The sequence below is a fragment of the Acromyrmex echinatior genome, chromosome 4 (assembly GCF_024713525.1).
Source record: "Acromyrmex echinatior isolate Ae372 chromosome 4, ASM2471352v2, whole genome shotgun sequence".
In the NCBI taxonomy this organism is placed as follows: domain Eukaryota; kingdom Metazoa; phylum Arthropoda; class Insecta; order Hymenoptera; family Formicidae; genus Acromyrmex; species Acromyrmex echinatior.
In genome coordinates, this window is record NC_141855.1 from 8,810,252 (window position 1) to 8,831,956 (window position 21,705).

Below are 21,705 nucleotides of genomic sequence, written 5' to 3' on the forward strand. Positions count from 1 at the left end.
AAATATTTGTAATAATAAAATACGTAAAATATTTGTAATAATAAATATGTACTCCAAGACATATTTCGCATCTTTTGAAGATGTATATTATATGTTACTCAAAGCATTGTCAAAAACATAAAGATTTTATACAGATTGTTCTATTATTACGTTTAAATATCTGTGTAAAATTTGAGCACAATTCTCTTATTAGTTTAAAAATTGTTAAATTTGTTTGCTTGCCTTGATTCTTGTATGTGAAACGCATTTTATAATATTTATTTGCAAATTGTATGAGGTCATAGCATTACGAATTAAATCAATTTTTTACTTACATTAATATTTATAAATACTAATAAATATTCGTGCGAAAATTCATTTATTCGGATTCATTTACTCGTTTAAAAGTTATTTATCTAAAACTGCAGCAAAATATGATCATTTCGTTGCATGAAGCAATTACCTATAAACTTATTTGTTGTTTTATTTTTTTACAATAAATTTCAGAGCGTATTTATTGCAAAAATTTTTTGGCTTATATTAGCAGATATTGATTTTTTAGCTGATTTTTTTGACTGATCCTTCTAGTTGATGTACTGTCTAGTTAAAACATTCTTAACAAAAATGAGTAATTGAATCGGAGGATAATACTGTATTCTATTGGTGTCATATTTATTGTTGTTACGAGTACATTTCTGTAGCTTTACTCGAATTTATAGCGTACAGACGTGTGCTATAAATTTTTCTTTTCTTGTCATCGACTATGCTATAGTTTAGAAAGCACTTTTGTATTTATTAGGACGTGTATGGAGCTCTCGCAGTGTCTGTCACGCATTATAGTCGAATGACGAGCATAGCGAAAAATAATATATAACCTCCTACGCTCTTCCTTTCTTTTTTTTCTTCATCTCTTTCTTTTCCTTTCAAAGCACGCTTCCGGCACGTGGCCGAGATTCCGCCGCGATATCGCGAGAACGGCAATTATTTCGTTGCAAGAATTTTCCTGAAACGTTTCCGGAATTTTCGCGCAAAGTTAATGGAATTTGAAGGAGAAAGTTACGAACACGGCCTCGAACACCTGCCGTAATAAGATATTTCGTGTGCGTGCGCGCACACGTACAGTTGTTAGTGGTGGCATTCCTCTCGAAATAATAATAATTTCATGAAACTTCGCGTTTCTTCCGCAGGGGTGCGACTGAATAATGTTATCAAATGTACCGAGCTTGCATGTTGTGTATAAACCGTAAAGACTGAAACAAATGGAGGCTTTCTTGTTAGAAAAATGTTGTAAGCTCCTTTCTTTATTTTTACAGATACTTTTGATGGAGTATTTCATAAAACATTTATAATATTAAACAACATACCTGTATGTTTTTTTTTTCATTACATTACTTTTATCAGTGACATAATTGTAACTAATACCCTTAATGAATATTTGGAAAGAAGTAATTTATTACTTAGAAAAATTGAGAATATGAAGAAAGATTTGAGTCGTACTTGTATAATGAGTTTTCAAGACGGTGACAATTACAAAAACTTATTAGAAAAGCTTTAATTGCTATAAATGAAGTTCTATAAAACACAGTGTCGAAAATAAGAGACTAAAAATAAAATAGCGCTATCGCAACTACTATCGTAACTAACGATAAAAATGCTCGCAGTCACGATTTGCTCTCTCGTCTCTTCCTCTCCTTGAATATTGTCCGTGATTCGCGTATTCGACATTCGGCGAGTTTTCGTGCCAGCAACACGTGATATTCCGAGACTCTCCTACATTCCGTCGCGTCAAAAACCCGCATGCGTGCGATGCATAAGGACGAGCGACGAGCAAAGGAATGCGCTGTGCTGTGCCGTGCCGTGCCGTGCCGTGCCGCGATTTCTTGACGAGAGCAGGATGCGCGGGCCGATCGGCCGATCATGCGCGAGCTTTTCGAACTTTCGACCGACTGGAGATCGGCGGTCTGTGTTGAGAGAGAGCAGCCAGTGTAGTCAGTGCAGTCAATGCAGCCGGTGATTCCGTGGACCCTCTCTTGGAGTCGGAGGCGTCGATTCTGTTAGCGGGAAAGTGCCGCTGCGAGGGGTGCGTTTCGAAAAGGCACTTTGCCGCTCCAGGAGTGGCTAGACGTATCTGTGGTGGGGAGATATTATAGCGAGAGCGGAGCCGAGAGGGTAAGGAGAGAGAGAAGCAGCAGGGGGTGAGATAAGCAGTCAGAGCGAGAGAAAGAGGAAAGAGAGTGAGCAAACGAGCGAGAGAGAGAGAGAGAGAGGGGGGAAGCAGGTAGATAGAGAGAGGTCGCGGAGAGAGGGAAGGGACGGTCCGGAGGGATGGAGACCGTGAGAGCGTGAGAGGGTAGCGATTGTGCTACAGTCGCACCGCGACACCCCCACGAGCGAAATCGCGCGCGGCAGCCCGCATTTTCGTGTATAAAAGCCGTGTACGTGTATCACGAAAAAGGACCCGCGAACAGTGCTATGCTTTTGAGGCTGCAATTGGGAAGGTGTCCTCCATCTTCGTCATTGGCTTTATCCTCATCGTTTTCTTTCAAGTGAGAGCGTAAAAGCCATACGGAGTGTAGCGCTTCCAATGGGGTGAGTTTTATATAAGTGTTTTTAAATGATGTATATTTTTTTATTTTATAGATAATAATTTTCTACTGTAGTAAAATAAATAACATTTTTAACATGGCGAATTTAAAAAAAATCGAATAGTTTTGACAAAATAAAAGTATGAATAAATAAAATAAAATTTTAATTTTAAGTTTGCTTAATAAAATTTCTTGCGGTATATGGAATTAGATATTGAAAGTTAAAAAATTGATACGATGGTATCTGATCAAATATTTACTAAGAAAATATCGACTTTATTTTTTTTGTTTTCGAAAGTGCTTGTCTTTTAGAATATCGTACTCGGAGATAGATATGGAGACAGATTTCAGCAGGATATATTCAGAGTTAAGATTAAGATTCAATAATATTTTTTAAAAAGTTTATTAAGAATAAAAACGCAATACATTATCCTGATTTTTTAAATAAATTAATTATAGGTTTTTATTTTGTATATTTTTATTGCATACTATTTTTTATATAAATTTGTTTCTAATAATAATAATTAGAAATTAGATTGAGTTTAATTAGAAACTGCGCTTATTGTAAATAAGTTGCTTTATTTTGTATGCCGATAGCAGATTTTAAATTGTTGTTGCTTGAAAACGAAATGACCATTTTAGTTACTATATATTTTATAGCGATGGCAAGATTAATTAAAGATATCAAATAAATAAAATAATTGGTGCATTTATCATTGAGGAAGATTTTATGTTACGTGAGTTAATTTTTATTTGTCTCGTGATTTATTTTTACCGAAATGAATCCTTTATGTGTCTGACGTTTTAATATTTTTTAATATCATTATTTATATATCGTTATCTATCGCTTTTTTAAGAACATAAATTCCAATTATTGGAATTAAATTTTTTTGAACTTCCAATTCAATACGTTGATATATTGAATTTACACAAAATTTAATTTGGTTCATTGGAGGAATGAAACTTTAAAATAACATACTACACAGTTTTCTCATTCCTTTACGTAATATTAGAGAAGAGATTGCATCTCTCTTCCCTCCCCCCTTTCTCTCTTTCAATCTTGATGAGCTTGTTTCTTAAACGCAGCAGGAAGCTAAGATATCAAATGTATTAGTTCTTATTTAGATACTTGTACTAATTTATTAAATTCCTTAGGAAGAAAATAATTTCGTTGGAGATTAACTAGACGGAATTCGCAGCGATATAATGTAGATTCCGCATTCTTTCTTGGAGGAAAATTAATTTCGTAGAGGCTCTTTTAACCGGTCGGAATTATAAACGATACAGCGCTCGCTATTTCCGAGTCGAGCACTATTAGATGTACCGAGTATGCGCAATTTTTCCGCGATAAGATCGATCGAAGGATTATTTCTCGGAATCGTTTGTTAAAGCGTCGTCGAGGTCAGTGCAAAGGGAAGGTCGCGGGCCTTTGCGCGATTCAACGGCGACCTGTTGATGATCTTTCTCCGACTCGGTGCGTTTCAAGAAATACCCTCAGGAATTACGTGCACGTTTATCCTTTTCCTTGTGAGCAGCATACATAGAATGGTTTAGAAATAGCATTATTTGACTATAGTCAAAAAGATGTTAACATAATGTTGAAGGATTTAGAAGATTGTATCTTTTTTAATATTGAAATATATTTTAAAATGCAAGTTTTTATGTGGAAATTTAATTAATTATATTTACAAGATTGCAAATAAATAATGAAATATCCTATTTTTGTTATTTCTAAATTGAAATTGTTATTTCTAAAATGAGCTGAGATAAATAGTAATTTTTAACATTTGATTACAAATATATTTACAATTAATATTGGAAATTAAGAAATTTTAAATTAGTTAAATAATTTATATATGAAAGATACATACAATAATGATTTATTATTGTAATAATGGATTTTCTATATTCGGCAGTATTCATTAATAGACAAAATAGTTTTTGGAATTAATTTTATAATTAATTTAATGTATAATAATTATTTAATGAATAGAAAATTGATATTTGATGTATAGTAATACAATATATCTTCATTATTTGCTCATTTATATATATATTGATTTAATTTCTTTGAAATACTTGTTTGTATTCGATAAAAACTTGTTGAAGACGCGGCAACTTGGCCGCATCGATGGAGTCACCTGTTCGATTATCAATATTGATCATAGTGCCTAAGTTGTCAAAGTTGCGAGAGCTCCTTTGACAGAATCTAATTGTTATGAAAGTTTCATTAATTCCGATCAATGGGATACTATTGCAAAAATAATATTCGCGCAACGAGAAGTAATAACTCGCTCGATCGCGTCTTGTTTTTATCGTTGGTCGCAGAAATCTGTTTGCGTATTTTAGGTATCAACCATGTTAAATATTGAGCTATTTTAATTCTCGTACTCCGATTAGTTTTTTATCGATCCGCAGATGCAAATATTGATGATAGGTTTGATTGCAATGTAATAAAAAATTCGTCGGTTTAAAAATATACTCTCAAAATCTGAATCAGTGGATAGTCACTAATTACTCAGTGGCATACTTGGCACTGATAATCAGTAAAGTTCAACTAAAAAAGGAAGAAGCATTAACTAAAATACTGATATTTACATGTTAATTTCAATTTTCCAATATCATATTCATTGAATTTATGTACTCAAACAAGATTAGTTAGATTACATAATAAAAATCAGCTAGATTAGGGATCTCACATTTCATTCACTGATACCAGTGGCATAGTGATTATCCATTAATTTAGATTTAGAGAATATATATGCTAATCTGAAAAACTTACATTTTTTGTTATATTGATAATTAAAATAATGCAAACATTATTTTAGCAATTTTTTCGATTTGAGAATATTTAAGTAACATACATGTACGTGATATATTTAACTAGATTTCACTTTTATTATATAAAAAAATATTTCAGTTTCATAATACATGTCTATATTAATCAATAGAAATTGATTATGAAATATTTATTATATATTAATATCAATTTCGTCAAGATTCTATTTTCCCCTCTATCGTGTTTTTCATTATTTTTTATTATGGAAGTGAAACAAGTTAAAGTGTTGAAGAGAGAAATCATGGATCTAGATAAATAACTTAAACTATCATAAATGGATGCAACTGCATCGATGCACGAAAACTTCTTTCAAAACTCGCTTTCCCGATTCCTTCTATATAGAAATATATGTAAGGAATTTTTTCTCGGCCTGCAGCACCGTCATTCCAAGCATCTGTGCGTCGACTCTGGTGAACTCGTCTTTGGAGTGCTGCCAATGATTTTTGGCTGACTCGTAGAACCTGTTGATGACTCTGCGATTCGTGTATTCCACACTTCATCTACAATCGAATAGATTTATTTGTCGACGGTGTTCGACAATTGTTCTTCAGTGTCATAGTCGTAGAATAAGACACATTTATTTAGTTTTTCCTTTTCACATCTTTAATTTTGTACATTTTCAAGAGAGTTCTAAAAGCATCGCGTTGTGAGAGAGGCATAATTGCGCAAAATTTTATACTCGAAAGCTCGCAAATTACTAGAGTAATTATACTATTGAACTAAACGGAATTAAAAATGCAAACGTTTTTTATCAATGCAATACGATGCAATTTTTTTATCAACTCATCAGTCCGCTTTGATTGCACGAGAGAGAAGCACGTTTACATTTCGTCCAGCTCGCTTTTTTTTCTTTTTTAATTTGTTCATTTTTCCGAGAGATATCCACCGAGCTCATGTTTCTTATTCAGCACATGTTCGCAGTATTTTTAGGTCTAATAGGACCGGAGAGCTCGCGAGACGTTCCCTGGTTCTATCTTTTCGCCGTTTGCCGCTTTTCCAATTTTTCGTGTACACGATCCGCACGGCGTGCCAATTTTGTATGGTCGTAACTTTTCCGTATCGTTTGACCGTCGCAAAGCATCGGTTTTTCTCGATTTTAACGCCGCACCGTCCGATCGTTACAAATAGTACGTGGCGATGCATTTCCCGCCGATCTGTCGGGAAAACATTTTCCGAACTATCGGCGGAAACGCCTGCAAAATCTCCGCGGGCCGATTAGTACTGCGGGCTGTGTTTAATTTCTCAGGAGACAGTATAATTACAAGTGAATTAGATACCGTTTTCAGGCGCAGGTGTAAGCATGGTGCATTATTTCCGGTAATAACGTAACATTTTGTTATCCGATAGTTAAATATGTACGCTTATTTGTTGCGACAAAAGTTACGAGTGGAGATAGAAAGATAAAAAGCCGTTTATAAAACGGCTCTTTACCTTGTTAACTTGAAATAGAATTGCGCAGGAAGAGCGATAAAGCTTAAGCGATGGGTACAATTTTTATCTGTGAAATGTGATTTTGAATATCTTAACTTTAAAAGTTAAACTGTTTATTTTATGATAATATGCTTGTAACTGAAATAACGTTACGACTGGCTTTGTTTTTGTTTCGTGCGTGCTACGGGTAATCCCCCGTATAACATGCACAGTTTTTTGGCTGTGCTTAATGAAATTCTACTGTCTACTGCAGCATCCTAATGAGATGCTAGCGTACAGTGTACTTAATCCGCATGAGAGAAACATTTACATTCTAAAGTGCAAATTCATTGTTTCGCGTGCGCGGTTAGTATTCGCGGCCGTTTCGCAGAGTCCGCCGCAAGATGGATTTTCTTAAATTTCAAACCATTCTTCTTGGGAATCGCAACTATCACCGCGGGTGTCCGACAATAATCAAGCCAGCATTTTTGTGCATCTTCCCTTTTTTTTTCCTGCGACACAGACGTTGGCTCCCAAGTAGGATGCAAAGATGACGACGAGCTTCTTAATTATTTCTCTCACGCTGCGCGCGCGTCTCAAAGATCCGAGACGTTTCTTTTATCATCCTTTTTATTTATCTCTTCGCGGCTTGCATTTATTTTGAATTTAATTCCATGCATTTCATTTTTATCGCAGCTCGAAATGAATGCTAACACGTACACGATCATTTAGTTTTTCTTTTCTTTTATATTGCTTCTTTCTCTATTATATTTGCTGGTATAATATTAAATACAGCTTATTAATTTTTAAACCTAAGTTTCATGTCTTTGCATTAGAAGACATGCTCAACATTATTAATTATCATCTTTTTGTAATGTCAGCTTCAATGATTAGTTATATCATAATCATAGTTGCTTTTATAATAGGAAATTCCTTTTAACAGGGATGAGAAGCATACCTATGCAATGAAGTCAAATTAATCGTGAGATAGAGCATTTAAAAAATATTATCGTAGATTGAGCTCGAACGGTGAAATTCCATTCTGTCAATTACCTCAGAATTCAATTTTATCAAATCTTCGCGAGATGAGAATATCGTTACAATGTTATCCGCTTTTCGTTCACAAACGAGAGAACGTTCTCCACGCGGGTTTTTGGATTAGGAAGTGACCTCGGTAGCGGTAAACGAAGTGATACCCTTCTCTCATTTTTTTCTCTGCTACCTATTTCTCGTTGCCATTCTCGGGATGCGTTCTTCCGGCATGGCTGATGGGTCTCGTCCGTTCGTGACGACCATTAACTATCCCGACGCAATTTTCGCCAGAGCGATGGAAAAACTTCTCGCTCGTCTGGTTATGTTGTGTGCGCACACACTGACGTATATATATATGTGTGTACGTTGCACACTTGGTAGCAGTCGGTCTTCGTACTGGCGCGCTAATGCCTTCCGTATTTCTCGTATTTTCCGCGGCTAACTTGGCCGATGGCTCGCGATCCTCGGGGACTCGCGTCCGAGTGACATAGCAGCTGAGCCCCTCTAGTAATCGAGATGCGAGCTCTTCCGCGTTGATCCGGCAGATCGATTCTTTTCTAGTCGTAATGAATCATTGGACTCGTGCGAGGTCATTTATTAACATTTAAGCTAAATGAAAAAGAGAGTGAAAAATAAAATTTGAAATAATATGATACGGCAATTTATAATTAATCATCTATCTACGATCTGAGTCTTTTTTGGCACAAGCAAATTTCATTCTCATTTTTTTCTCATTTTTTGCTCAAATTTTAATTTTTATTTGAATTAAAAAACTACTGATAGTGTATATTATAATAGCGATGTTGAAAAAGCAATCTTGAATTTGTCCATATTTCTTGAAAAAATAGTAAAAAAAAACTTGATCAAAAAACCCAGATTGCAGAGAGGGAGGGAGTAAAACTATTATTGCAGATGGAAAGTTAATATAAAATAAAGTAATATTTGTATTGCAATTTTTTCTTTTTTTTTGTACTCTAGAACAATTAAAAAATTTGTTTTTAACTTTTTATCATATTTCAAAATAACTTTTATTATTTTTTAATATTTATCTATGGTAGCGCGATGTCTAGTTCACTATTTCAATTCCGATAAATTTAGAATTTAAGTCACACGACAAGGACAGATATGATTTAGTTAATTGAAATTTTGATTAATTCGCCTGATTAATTCGAGAATGCGAATGGTTCTTACGACGAAAGAAAGGACGAGATGTTAGAGTAGGAAGTAAGATTTTCAGGAAATATACATGTCTCTCTGCGGTCTCTTCAATGTGGGAGATCTTTGGATGATTGCCAATGAATGCTTAAACGAAAAGAACCTGTTGATAATAGCGTGATATAATACTTGGTCCGGCATGCTCCTACTTTGATGTTCCTTCTACTATTCTTCTTGCCTTTTTCTTGTTGATATTCAACAATTTCGATTTATTTCTCTAAGAGCTTATCTTAAGGAGATTCTAAAGTGAATCTGTTTTATCAATTTTTCCAAATAAGTATTTTTTTAACTGCCTTTATAGATTAAAAAATTCTCCTCCATAATTAAAGTATAAACGATAATGCAGTCCAATCCAAGTCGATATTATACTAAAAACGAAAAAAATTGAAAAATTACAGTTTTGTTGCCGATTTTTAACGCCGATTTCAACTCGTAATAATATTTGCTTTATGTACAAATTTTATCCAAGGATAAATGTAAATCAGCCAATGCGAGCCGACACAGGTTAGGCGTGTGTGAAATCGTATACTTTATTCTTGAGAAAAATTGACAAACGTTTTGACCCTTTCGATTGGGTCTTCCTTAGTAAAAATAAAAATAAAATCGGAGACGTATAAATTTAATATAAAAGATGCGATGCGAAGCAAATTGAAATGTCGTTAACATATATTCATAAAATGATAATAATGCTGTCGTATCTAATAAGATACTCAAATCTAACACTTCAGATTATCTGTAATTTAATAAAATCTAAGTCATTAAAACATAAATCAAATCAATTGAATAAAAAACGTACGTATAATAATATTAACGTGAAAAATTTGTCAATTTTTGTCAAGAATAAAGTATACGATTTCACACACGCCTAACTTGTGTCGACTCGTATTGGCTGATTTACATCTATCCTTGGATTTATTCATTGGAGCCTATATATCAAGATTAATAGTTATACGAGTTTTATATTTCATATGTATAAAACAACGTGATTTGAACTAGAGATTATATGAACAATCAATGTTGAGTACTAGATTTTTGAGAATTAGATTTAGATACTTAACCCTAGTATGATATTCATGGATTCAATACCCATACGATTTTTTACATTGCTGTAACTTTTTTATAATATAATTTGAAAACCCCTCAGAATTGAGGCTGAAAAAAAACTTTAACTGTCCATAGATAAGCCTGCAAGGGTATTTTTTTTGCGTTATTCTCGATATGAAAATGCACGAAAGTTCAAAGAGGGTCCACTTGAGATCCACATGTATGATTAGCTTGTAAATTTTCGACGTTCTGGATACTCCTTTACTTTTTATTATATATACATTTACTTGGTTTCGGATAGTATAAAAGTAAGTACACAAAAAATACGTAGATTTTTCAAAAATGTTGATTTTTGATAGTTCAAATAATTATACTTTTTTGAGCGATTTATATCGTACTATATTTTTTTTGTTAATCGAAAGGGTTAGCTAAAAAAATCCAACGGGTTTTTGCTTGAACATTAAATTTAAAAATTTGAGAATTTTTTATCCAAAGTAATCATTTTTTGCAAATTTTTTCAATAAAGTTTCTTTGAAGCAATGTAATTAATTGAAAATAAAATATTATTTATTTAATTCATATTTATTTGTCTTTGTCTGACTTCGAGGTATAGATTTCACACATTTTGAATTAAAAAATACGTTCAATCCAGATATTGCGTGACAAAGTTACAGGGTTTCACAAATCCTGGTGTTATAAGGAAAGTAACCAAAAATAACAATATCATACTAGGGTTAATACGAAAGATTACTTGGTTAGAAAATTTATACGTATGTGTGAGGGAGATATTGATGTAGTAATTAAGTAATATATAAAGATATGTCAATGTGTCGCATTTTATCGGTAGAACAGCGATCTCATCAGAGTTCGGGGTTCACTTTACGATCCTCTTAAGGTCACTGGTATATTACATGATTTACGTGATATTTACTGGAAAAAGCACCATATGACCAATAAACTTGCATTGTTTGCTTATAGAGACATTATTAACGATGAATTTTTTAACTATTTATATAGTTACGTCTGCAGCAACATCAGGTTTAACAGAATTAGTAGTTCAAGCTATCGTATTTCTATCAGTAAGAGACATTTCCAATTTGTAAATATGCAAATAATGAACATGTAAAAAATAATAAAAATATAAATAGTAAGTATATAAAAATAAATAGAAAATTTTTCTTTATATATTACAGCATATTACGATCATATAATATTATAATTATTACATTATACTACAATATATTAAGTCTCTCGATATACATAGTCTCAAAGAGATAATTCTTCTTTAGTATCGAAATAATGGTCTATAGCACGTGACTAATATGATTTCCTTGTTCGACCAAATTAAATGATTTATTGCCAAAGAATTTTCAAATTGCAAAGAACTTGGTCTAACACGTACGACAGATTTCATGGCTTTTCAAAGGGAAACGCTCGACGCGGACGTACGTTTCCGCAATGTATCCGCAACCGTTGGCCATTAAATGACCATTTGCCCTGCAAATAATAACCGACGCTTCCGACGTTTGGTTCTTTTTTTTCGCGGCCGTCGAATTTTAGATTGCGCTTTAATATCGGCCGTCCGCTTAATCCGCGATGACGCTTTTTCTGGGATTTCCGAACGCTTTATTACAAAAAAGGTCCCACTCTCCGTCCGATGGACGGCAGATGTCACGCTTGCTGTTTTTTTTGTTCTGGTGTCCTCTCATGTGTCGTAACGTATTCGTTCGACCCGTAGTTTCGTTCAGTGAACGGATTTCTGGCGAGGGTGGTGAAAATAAGGTACGAATTCGCGGCACGCTGACAAAACGAGAAGGAAAACGGAATTTCGGGCCATCGAGTACATCAAGCATATACACGTCGCTGTGAACAGAAAGTAAAAAAAAAAGCGTATTATTATGACAAAGTAAATCTAATCAGCCTCCCTTTACGTTATTTCTTTTCTATATATTACAATCGATGTATAAGAGATCTCTTTTATAGAGAATTCGATAACTTGTACTACACTAGATTAGTGCATATTAAAAGTTGCTTTACATGAAATTAGCAAAGTTAAATGCAAAAGTATATAAATATTTTATATGATTAACTGTCTACTACTGATATAATCACGTTATTTAACAAAACATATATATATATATATATCTATATTTTATTGTCAAAGTTGATTATATTGTATCACTGCATTGAGATATTTTATATAAAGCACAATTTTATATAATACACTGATCCAATGTAATGCGAGTGATCGAATTCACTATTAGATATATATCATATAAGTCATGAATTGCATGTCCTTATTTATTTTTTAATAATTAATAAACTACATTACATTTAATTACGTTAAATCAAAATAAAATTAAAGGAATTAAATGAAAAAAGTTTAGAGCGAATAAATTAAAATAACAGTTTGCATGATCTGTCGATGAGCAAGTTTCCTGGGTATTATCAGTCGAAACGTATAACATTTAGGAGAGGACGGAAATTAGGAATAATGGGATAAATGCGAACGACACTATCGCAGTATTAAAGTAGTGTGACTAGAGGATTGCGAAAACCTAAGGGAAAAGTTTTATAAAGTCAATAATTATTTATCAATTATAGAAGGAGGATATTGGCTTAAAACTAATATACAAATTAATATTTGTATATTATCAATCTAAACTATAATTTTAAACATAATTTAATTGGACATTGTCCCACGCGGCTGCGAATAATTTCAATCGGCAACAGTTCTGTTTTATGTTTAAAATTGTAATTTATATTGATGAATGTTAATTATTATACTGTAAAGTCAAATATGAAATATATCTTTTGAATATAGATCTCTATAATCGAAAAATGATCGTTGGTTTTATTTAATTTTTCCCTTAGATGTCGCAGTTCCTCTACTCTCCTCTATTATATGGACGTTTGTAAGTTAATTGTATGCAGACTTTTCGGAAGTTGAGATTTTTCTTAATTTGTTAATTCAATATCAAGTAATCGGTAATACCTGTTTCGAGTGACAATAAATTGAATGCCGAGCACGGGCGGTGCTTCGCGTTCTTAAGAAAATTCTGGTCTTTTAAAGTCTGCGACGATGCCGCCATATGCTTCGCCCCTTAGTCAATACGCTTAATGGATAAACTTTGAAATAAACGTTCGCCGATACAGCTGCCTATAGACGTATTATATCGACGTATTATATATATCGTCCACTTTTCGTCCTCTTGAAGCCAAAGTTATTATATTCCTGCCTGGCTAACTTGCTGCGATTATTGTTACCCGCATTGAAATAATCGACCGTAATTTTCGTATCCGCTGTTAAGCTGTCGTTATTAAATTACAAAATAATTCGATGACATGGACGAGAATATAACTCTACTCGTTCGACGTGATTGATTTGTCAAAAAGTAATTTTACCCAATTGCTTTGCAATTATTTGGCGATGCATTTTATGCGATTTTGTAGCTTTTTATTAAACCTGAGCCAAATGTGTATCTGACAACAATTTCGCGATGCATTTATTACGGCAATTGTGTTTGTAAATTAATTGATATAGATACTCTTTACACGTTATTATGGGAAATATTTATCCATATGCGAAACGTGAGTTTTATTGTGCTATTATTTATGTTATTATACTAAGAGTCAATTCACACTAATGATCCTATTAAATAATTCATTATGCTTAATTTTAATTGATAGATTTTATGCAAATATTTTATTCCGAATTCTCAAAATTTATACTATTATTAATCAGCAAAAGTGAGATTAAAATGGATGATTATTTAATAACAATGAAACTAACATTATCAAAGAAGGAAAGGTCGGGGTTATAAATGCACGAATAATTTCGACACGTTTGTAAGACGGAAAGTCTAAAGTTTTACGACGTATTTTGCATATCTTCTGTTTTCTACAAATTGTTCCGCGACAATGAATCGTTAAACTTTGCATCCGTTTGCGACAGTCTGGCAACTACTTACTGCTTTATGCTACGGTGTTTACGCATTTGTTGAAAACAAGGAAGTTGGAGTAAAAACTGAGGCATGTCTAATGCAAATATAATTATTTTATTGCAGATATATATATTAAAAGTTTAAAAGATTTACTTAAGCAGTGACTTTTAAGATGAAAATTTATATTGTTAAAAACAAAGTTGCATAATCTGTATTTGCAACATAAAATATAATATTACACATGATATTATTATTTAATTATTTAATGATATATTTATAAATATGTAAAAAGATATTATTTTGTATATTAAACAATGAATTCTCCTTGCATTGCGTTTTGCTCGTTACATTGTTGCATCAAAAACATGACATAAATTTAATAATCTCCTCTTTTTATCGATAATCTAATTTTATGTTCTTCTATCGGTCATAAGTGCCGTGCTTGAAATTCATTTCTCCGATGATTTTACCAGTCGCTCGACATATTGTCACAGGTTCGAGAGATCGGTTTTGCTCTTCTTCGACGATCTTTGGAGGTTACGAGACACCGAATCGCTGAGCTTTACATCCGCTCCCGACATTTCTTGCTCTGATTCCGTTCTATCCTCGAACGTCTTCCAACCCTCTTCACCGCGTCCCCGATGTCTCCGGCACCCGAAGGATACCGCACGCGGGTGTGCCGAGCATTTCAATAAAAGACATCCCACAGCAGACGGCGGGATTGGTGGTCGTAGAAGTGGTGAACGGGCGTAAAGCGATACTCACCCTCACCCTCATTCACTCCCTTTCGTGTGGTCGTCCGACACCGTATGTTCCTCGCGGGCATTATTTCCGTTTTAACGACGTAGCGACGTATAGTCGCGAAAAAAAAAAGAAGAAAGGGAGGCTGGTAACTGCGAGTAATTTATAGGCCAAGCTACGGTCGCGGGAATTCATAAATGGTTGCGAACATGAATGACGGTATAATCAACTGCGAGATTACTTTTTAGGGATTAGCCATTTTTTTCATTTTCTCCTACATTTAATTTTTGTGTTTTACACATCGGCCGTAATAATTTCATTCGATATCGCAACTAAAAAAACGCATGGAATTTTTGTTGTAAATAAATATTTTTAATGTTTTTAGTAGCATGAATATTCAAATTTCTACAATGCTGCAAAAATATAAAATTTTGTAAATATAAACCTTCAAATATAAAATGACATAAAAAAATGATGATATCTGAAAATAAATATATTTGCGAGCAAAGTAATTAAAATTTATTGCAACCGTGAAAATATATTGTTAGACATGTTCTTTTTTATTTATTTAATTAACAGAAATGTAAAATAGGAATATAAAATTGATAAAAGTTTTTCTTTAAATTTTGCATTGTTGAGTAAATTTTTAGTTTTTAGAAATATATTAACTCGGTTATAATAAAATTTTAATAGAAGAAATTTGACTTAAATCTCGATAACAAGATCTCGCTATATTCAAAGATTCTATCTTGATATTAAATCTCTGCAACAATGTAATTTATTTGATAGTGATCGCTAGGAAATGAAGTAATACTTTTTCTACATGGGCATTTCAATCACAATTTTTAACATTTTTCATATTTCATTTTGAATCTCTTATTTGTAAAACAATTCTGTTCATATTATATTTCATTATGCATAGAACAATCAAGTTCTCTATCATTTCACCATAAGTCTAAAATAGCTTCCATTTATAATGTATTTTGCATTAAGAATGAAGTAGCTATTCATAACAGATTTTAGAATATGTAGAATAATTTCATCCCTTAAATAGAACAAGTATTCCATCGCTTCTGAGTAAAGAATAATTAGCACTACCCGCTTCTCCTTACCGAGCAACTTGTCAAACAGCTTATTGGAGTCCTTTTTCGCGAGGAAAACCTTTGGGCTCTCGTTGAGAAGGATAGTCGGCGTAGATTTATTATACCGAGAGAGCTTCTACCAGCGCGCGCACTGCCTTTTAAAAGCGCTAACAATAGTCGTCTGCACTGCTTTTTCGCTTCTTTATTTTCAGAATCGCCCAATTCCTGTTTTCGGGAAAAAATTAGTCGTTCGTTCGGCGATATCGAGAGATCGGGTTCAGAAAAAAGAATTCTCGCAAAAATGAATAAACATGACGAGATAACGCTGATGACAAAATTAAATCAATCAGGTTTTTTTTTTTTTTTTTTTTTTATTGAATTTGGCAGCTTGAAAGGCGTAGGAATGTGAAACGCGTCCGTGTCGCAATGATAGTAATGGTTTTGAACGCATCGTTTCGTCGAACATTTCAGATTGTAATGGACTGGAAAGAAGAGAAGAGACGGACTCTCTCTTCTCATGAGAGGACAGAAACGAAGAGGGAGGGAAATTCTCTCTCTCCCCCTCCCTTTCTCTTTCTCTCTCGAATTCGCGATATATCCTAGCAGTACGGTGCAGCGATTGACGATGCATTAAAATCGTCGAAATGGCATATCGCCGAGCAGCGAGCTCGCGGATACGTAACAATCGCGAACATTTCACCGTGATACTATTCTATTAGACAGCAGAGCGAACGTTAAAGATCGCTTCTTCAAAATATCCGTTCGCCGCAAGAGAGCTTTCACGATTCGAACTACTGTGAGGTACCTACTGGTAGTAACGTCGATCGTTTTTGTAAAACAAGCAATTGCGCACCGCCGAAACGAATTTCATATTGCAATAAACAGCTGCATTATGTTATTTCACGGGATGATTTCTGTTGCATTGGTAAAATTTTACTTTATTGCATAGTGAATCTTTCTCTGTAATGTTGTAAAATTCCGAGATAAAATACGGATAAAGGGAATAAACGTTGCATTCTCAGCGTTTCAATATTATTAATTTTTAAATTTTTCAAATTGTTATTGTAATTTGACATTAAGAAATTGCGAGATGTCTAGATTTTATTACGAATGTCATCAATGGTTATTTAAATAGAAATGGGGCCCAATTATTTTAAAGAATTTTTCAAATAATTTTTATACAATTACTCTCACAAATATTAAAATGGAACAGATCCTCCAGATATCATTTGTCGTTCTAAAATTCTATTCGCTTGGGCGAAAAAATTCCGAACGTTTCGTAGAAAGAGAGAGAAAGAAAGAATCACACGTAATGGGAAACAGGGATTCCCTGCGCGCCTTGTAGATGGAAGTTCGCCATTTTCGAATAAGTAGACGGAATTTGCCCAGGACGGGACTGCATGGAAAAAAGTGAAGGAAAAAAACGCCGGAATTTAGGAAGAACCGATCCGGAAAAATTTTGGTCTAAACTTGAGAGTAAACGCAACCGAATACGTCGACGAGTGAAAATCTTGGTGTTCTCTTTCATTTCTCTCCCCCTTCCCCCTCCTCTCTCTCTCTCTCTCTCTCTCTCTCTCAACATTATAAATCTCTCGCCGAAAGTGCGCGGTCGAGAATAGCGATGAATAGCCAGATGCTCTTTTCGGACGATTTCTCGATTTTTCTTCTATCCTCCACTTGCTCTCTCATCCTCGAATTTCTCCCGCTTCTCTTTCTCTCAGGCTTCTTTTTTCTCACGCGCCTTTGCATTTTGCAGCTCGTCGTTGATTCAGCCGCGGTTTCTCGCTGCCAAGCCGAGCGACAAATCCTCACGGACCGAATCACTTTTTCAAAGTCTGTTCTCTAATTAAGACCGTTAAGGAGATGCTGGAGTTCGTGGAATGCTTTACGGGTTTACTTTCGTTTCGTATCTTCGAATCGGATTGTTGCTTTAGAGATGCGTCTTCATGAATGACTATAGACGTCGTTCTGTAATTTTCCGTCGCTATTAAGAGCTACGAATAAGTAATTCTTTGTTCTTCAGAGAGAGAAAGAGAGAGAGACGCGATATACTGAAACTATTTTTACTGCTTTGTTCCTTTGTGTCAAATCGTAGCCTCTTAAGACAAGTGTATACTGGAGAGTTGCGCTATCAAAAGTTATTCGTGGAGAATAACATCTTGACTGTGCGCCTAAAACATCAAACAAATTATTTTTTTTATCTTATGATTTAGTATTATTGTTTTTTTTTTCTAATGAAAAGGATTTCTTTCTATTATTCTCGTAATATTTCAAAAATTTAATAAAGTTTTGAAGAATACAATATCAGTCAACTAACCCGTAACAAACACGTCAAACGCATTCCATTTTTATTTTACAGCAGCTTTGCTGTCGTAAAGTAAAAATACGAAATAATTGGATGTCGTGAATTTTAGTAGAATTAATCCATTATACGTTCAAAGATTAAAGTTTTCTATAAAATTGATTTAACTTTTAGATATATAGTATTAACAATTTTTAATTTTTTTTTTAATAGTTCGAATGTTTCATGTGAAATATTTTATGTGATTTATGAGACGTAAGAGTAAAGAATTTAAAAATAATAATTACTCTATATATATATATATATATATATATAGTACTCTTTTTGTTCTTTCATCACTATCCAGCCATCACTGTTTCATTCGTAGCCTGTTTTATCAACGGTCACGTGCGCACCAAGACGCACAGTCGTCGCCAGAAACAAAACGCAAATTGCAAAATAATAATTCAACAATACGTGAACAATGGCGGGAGAACAGGGAAACACGCACGCGGCGCGTATCGTTGTAGAAAAACGCGGCGGACTCTCTCTCTCTCTCTCTCTCTTTTCCTCCCTCTGACTCTCTGCAACGCTGAAGCGTTATAAATTGCTCCATATGCACTGCATTAGAGTATAACGCGGCGGCTCAACCGCGCACCGGACGTACCGCGTATTTATTGCGATAGGTTTTCGGGGGCAAAACGTTGCCCGCCGAATTTATCGTTGCGCGCACAAAAACCACTTCCGCCTACCTCTCTTCTCTCCTCCGTCGTGCTCCTGTTTTTCCCATTCTCCCTATTTTTTTTTCACATATATGGCACACCTACGCACGCACACGTTTTCTTTCTTTCTCTTTAAATTATCAGCCCTATATATATATAAAATACGTCAGCTCTCGCGAATCTTTCAGATGCACCAAAGCCCTAATCCTGTTCTATTATTTAAACTATTTTTTTTAAATTCAAACGAGCAATTTCATTTCTTTTAGAAAAATTACATGCATATGTATGCACAGATACATATAAAGATCTCTCCTCTTCTGTATAATTAGACAGCGAACTCATGAATTCTGTAGCGCTTATCATAGAAAGCATTTATTTAAAAAAGTGCTCAGCAACTTGTTTATTATATATTTTACATTTAGAAAATGTAACTTTTGGTCTTGTTGAACTTTTTAAGACGTTTTTCCTACATTATTACGCTCCGACATTTTGTTCCTTAATTACCGCAGATTGTTTCATCCTTTTTGGGATTATTTCCAAAATGTACATAGAAATAAACGATTTTGCTTGTGCGGACATTATTGTCGTCGTTGTCGTTGTTAATTCTGTTGTTCTCACGATGGGTTCGTTAACAAATATTCCACAGAATGTTCCATTCGCTCTTCACGAACAATTATATTCAGCCGTTCGTGCTGCGAATTTTGAGAGATGCGCGCGCTATCGAGAATGCACCACTCGCGCGAAATGCGACATTAACTATTGCTCATTCATAGTATTTAACTCGGCTCTGAAATAATTGAATTATTTTAATGTTAAATATTTAATATTATTATGCTCTCAAATAAACGTGTACTATAAAATTATTAAACGGCATATAAAAATGCTAGAAATTTGTTAAATAAATAAAATAAAGCAAAATATTTAAAAAAATATTTAAAAAATTTAAAAACAAATAATTGTTATTGTGATATAATGTACGTTTATACAATCAAAATTAAAAGAAATATAATTTCTGCTTATTTCAACTCTCAAATTGCAAAAGAAAATATGGTTAATAGTATCATTTAAAAAATATATACATGTGTAATATATATGTTTGTATCGATCGTGTATTTTTGTAAAACTGTACAGCACATGAGAATGTTTGCATTTTTCAAGTGACAGTAAGCAACGATAGTCCAAGTACGGTCGCACTAAATAGATATCTGAAGTGGATGGCAGTAAAACTGCCTATCGCTAAGGCTATTACTTCGAATGGAAATGTAAAATTTATAGAATCGAAGTGGGCGCTGCGTCATTGGCAATCAAGTGGTCAGCAATAGTTCCGAATCGCTCTTAACATCGTTCTTTTACTTGATACGTGAATAAAACTCTCGTAATTGTTCAATTTTGCATTGAACATTATTTCTGTGTTTTAGCAGAATCTACACCTAGAGAAAAATTTCTAATTATATGCTAGAAAATTGTTTCCTGCAATATATTCCTTTGATACAACGTTACGTTTAAAATAAATTCAAAGTGCAATAATGTATAACAAATATTGTATTATATTACAAGCAATTTTAGTATTACTTGACTACTTTAATAAGATTATTATCTTGCACCCAGAAAAAATTCAAAAGAAATATTTCTTTGCTATACGATTAAAGAAAAAATTTCTTTAATCTAAACGTCATCGTTCTTTAAATAGATTTTTTTATTTGATTTCAAAAAATATTGTTTAAATCAAAGAAAAGACGTTCAAATCAAAGAAATTTGTTCTTTAACCATATAACAAAGAAACATTTCTTTAAATCAAAGAAAACCTTTCTCTGTAAGATAATAATCTTATTAAAGTAGTCAAGTAAGTAAAGTAATCGTCATACTAAAATTGCTTGTAATATAATACAATATTTGTTATACATTACAGTTATTGCACTTTGAACTTATTTTAAACGTAACATTGTATCAAAGGAATATATTGCAGGAAACAATTTTCTAGCATATAATTAGAAAATTCCTCATAGCACTTGGCGCGCGAAATGCCGAATAAAACGACTCCTTTTGCACAGCGGCAGATGATAATTGCGTAGTAACAGCAATTAGAAATATGTGTTTTCCTTGAATTTTAATTTCGTTATCTTGCTGCGCTTTTTTCGTGATGATTATATCTGACGAGCATGACTGGACACGCCTTACAAGGGCGCATTCTTTTTCCATGGAAGATGGAACGAGTTTTCTCGTTGGTGCTTTTAACGGGTAAAATGCTTTCAGGATGCTCGATTTTATATATCTTTCTCCGCCGCTTTTCCCCGGACGCAACACGAGTCCGTTGAAGCAGAGACTCGCGAGACTACTTCCATTCTTCGAAGAAACGCCTTGTTTCGATACGAACGAAAACGATGTTATTACAGAATTACTTCTGCAGAATAATATTCTACCATATTTTCCTTTACTGACATGAGTTTTTAAAACTTTTCTTTTACACTGCATCGATTAATATTTTATTGTAATAATAATGATGATATTATAATAATGATTTATTCGATGCGTGTGTCATATATAGAATGCTTATTATCATAAGTAATAACCTTGCTTGAATTTATTGATAACCGTAAGAGGGATACAAATCTTATATCTTATTAATTTACAAAGACTAACAATTGTTGATTCTTAAAATTTAAATATTAACAGCTATAAATAGCTTCATCGTATGTTCTTGCGCGGGCTAACTGAAAGCCTCGTAATCAAACCACGTTCGCGTACAGTTCGTCCGAATTTTCTCTTTAGTTTGGAGGTTAATTAACTCAATCAATCTCCGCATTAGGCCGAGCCATTTGCACGCGCCGTGA

The 21,705-nt window shown here is 33.6% G+C and overlaps 1 protein-coding gene across 2 annotated transcripts in view; it reads left to right on the plus strand.

Annotated features, from left to right (window-relative positions):
• The first annotated feature begins 940 nt into the window (after positions 1–940).
• The window catches only part of DIP-lambda (Dpr-interacting protein lambda), a 160,913-nt gene continuing 140,148 nt past the window's right edge, over positions 941–21,705 (plus strand). For both annotated transcript variants that reach the window (XM_087405113.1, XM_011066701.2), the window contains exon 1: positions 941–2,568. The gene's annotated coding sequence lies outside the window, so the exon portion shown is untranslated. The remainder of the gene's footprint in view (positions 2,569–21,705) is intronic.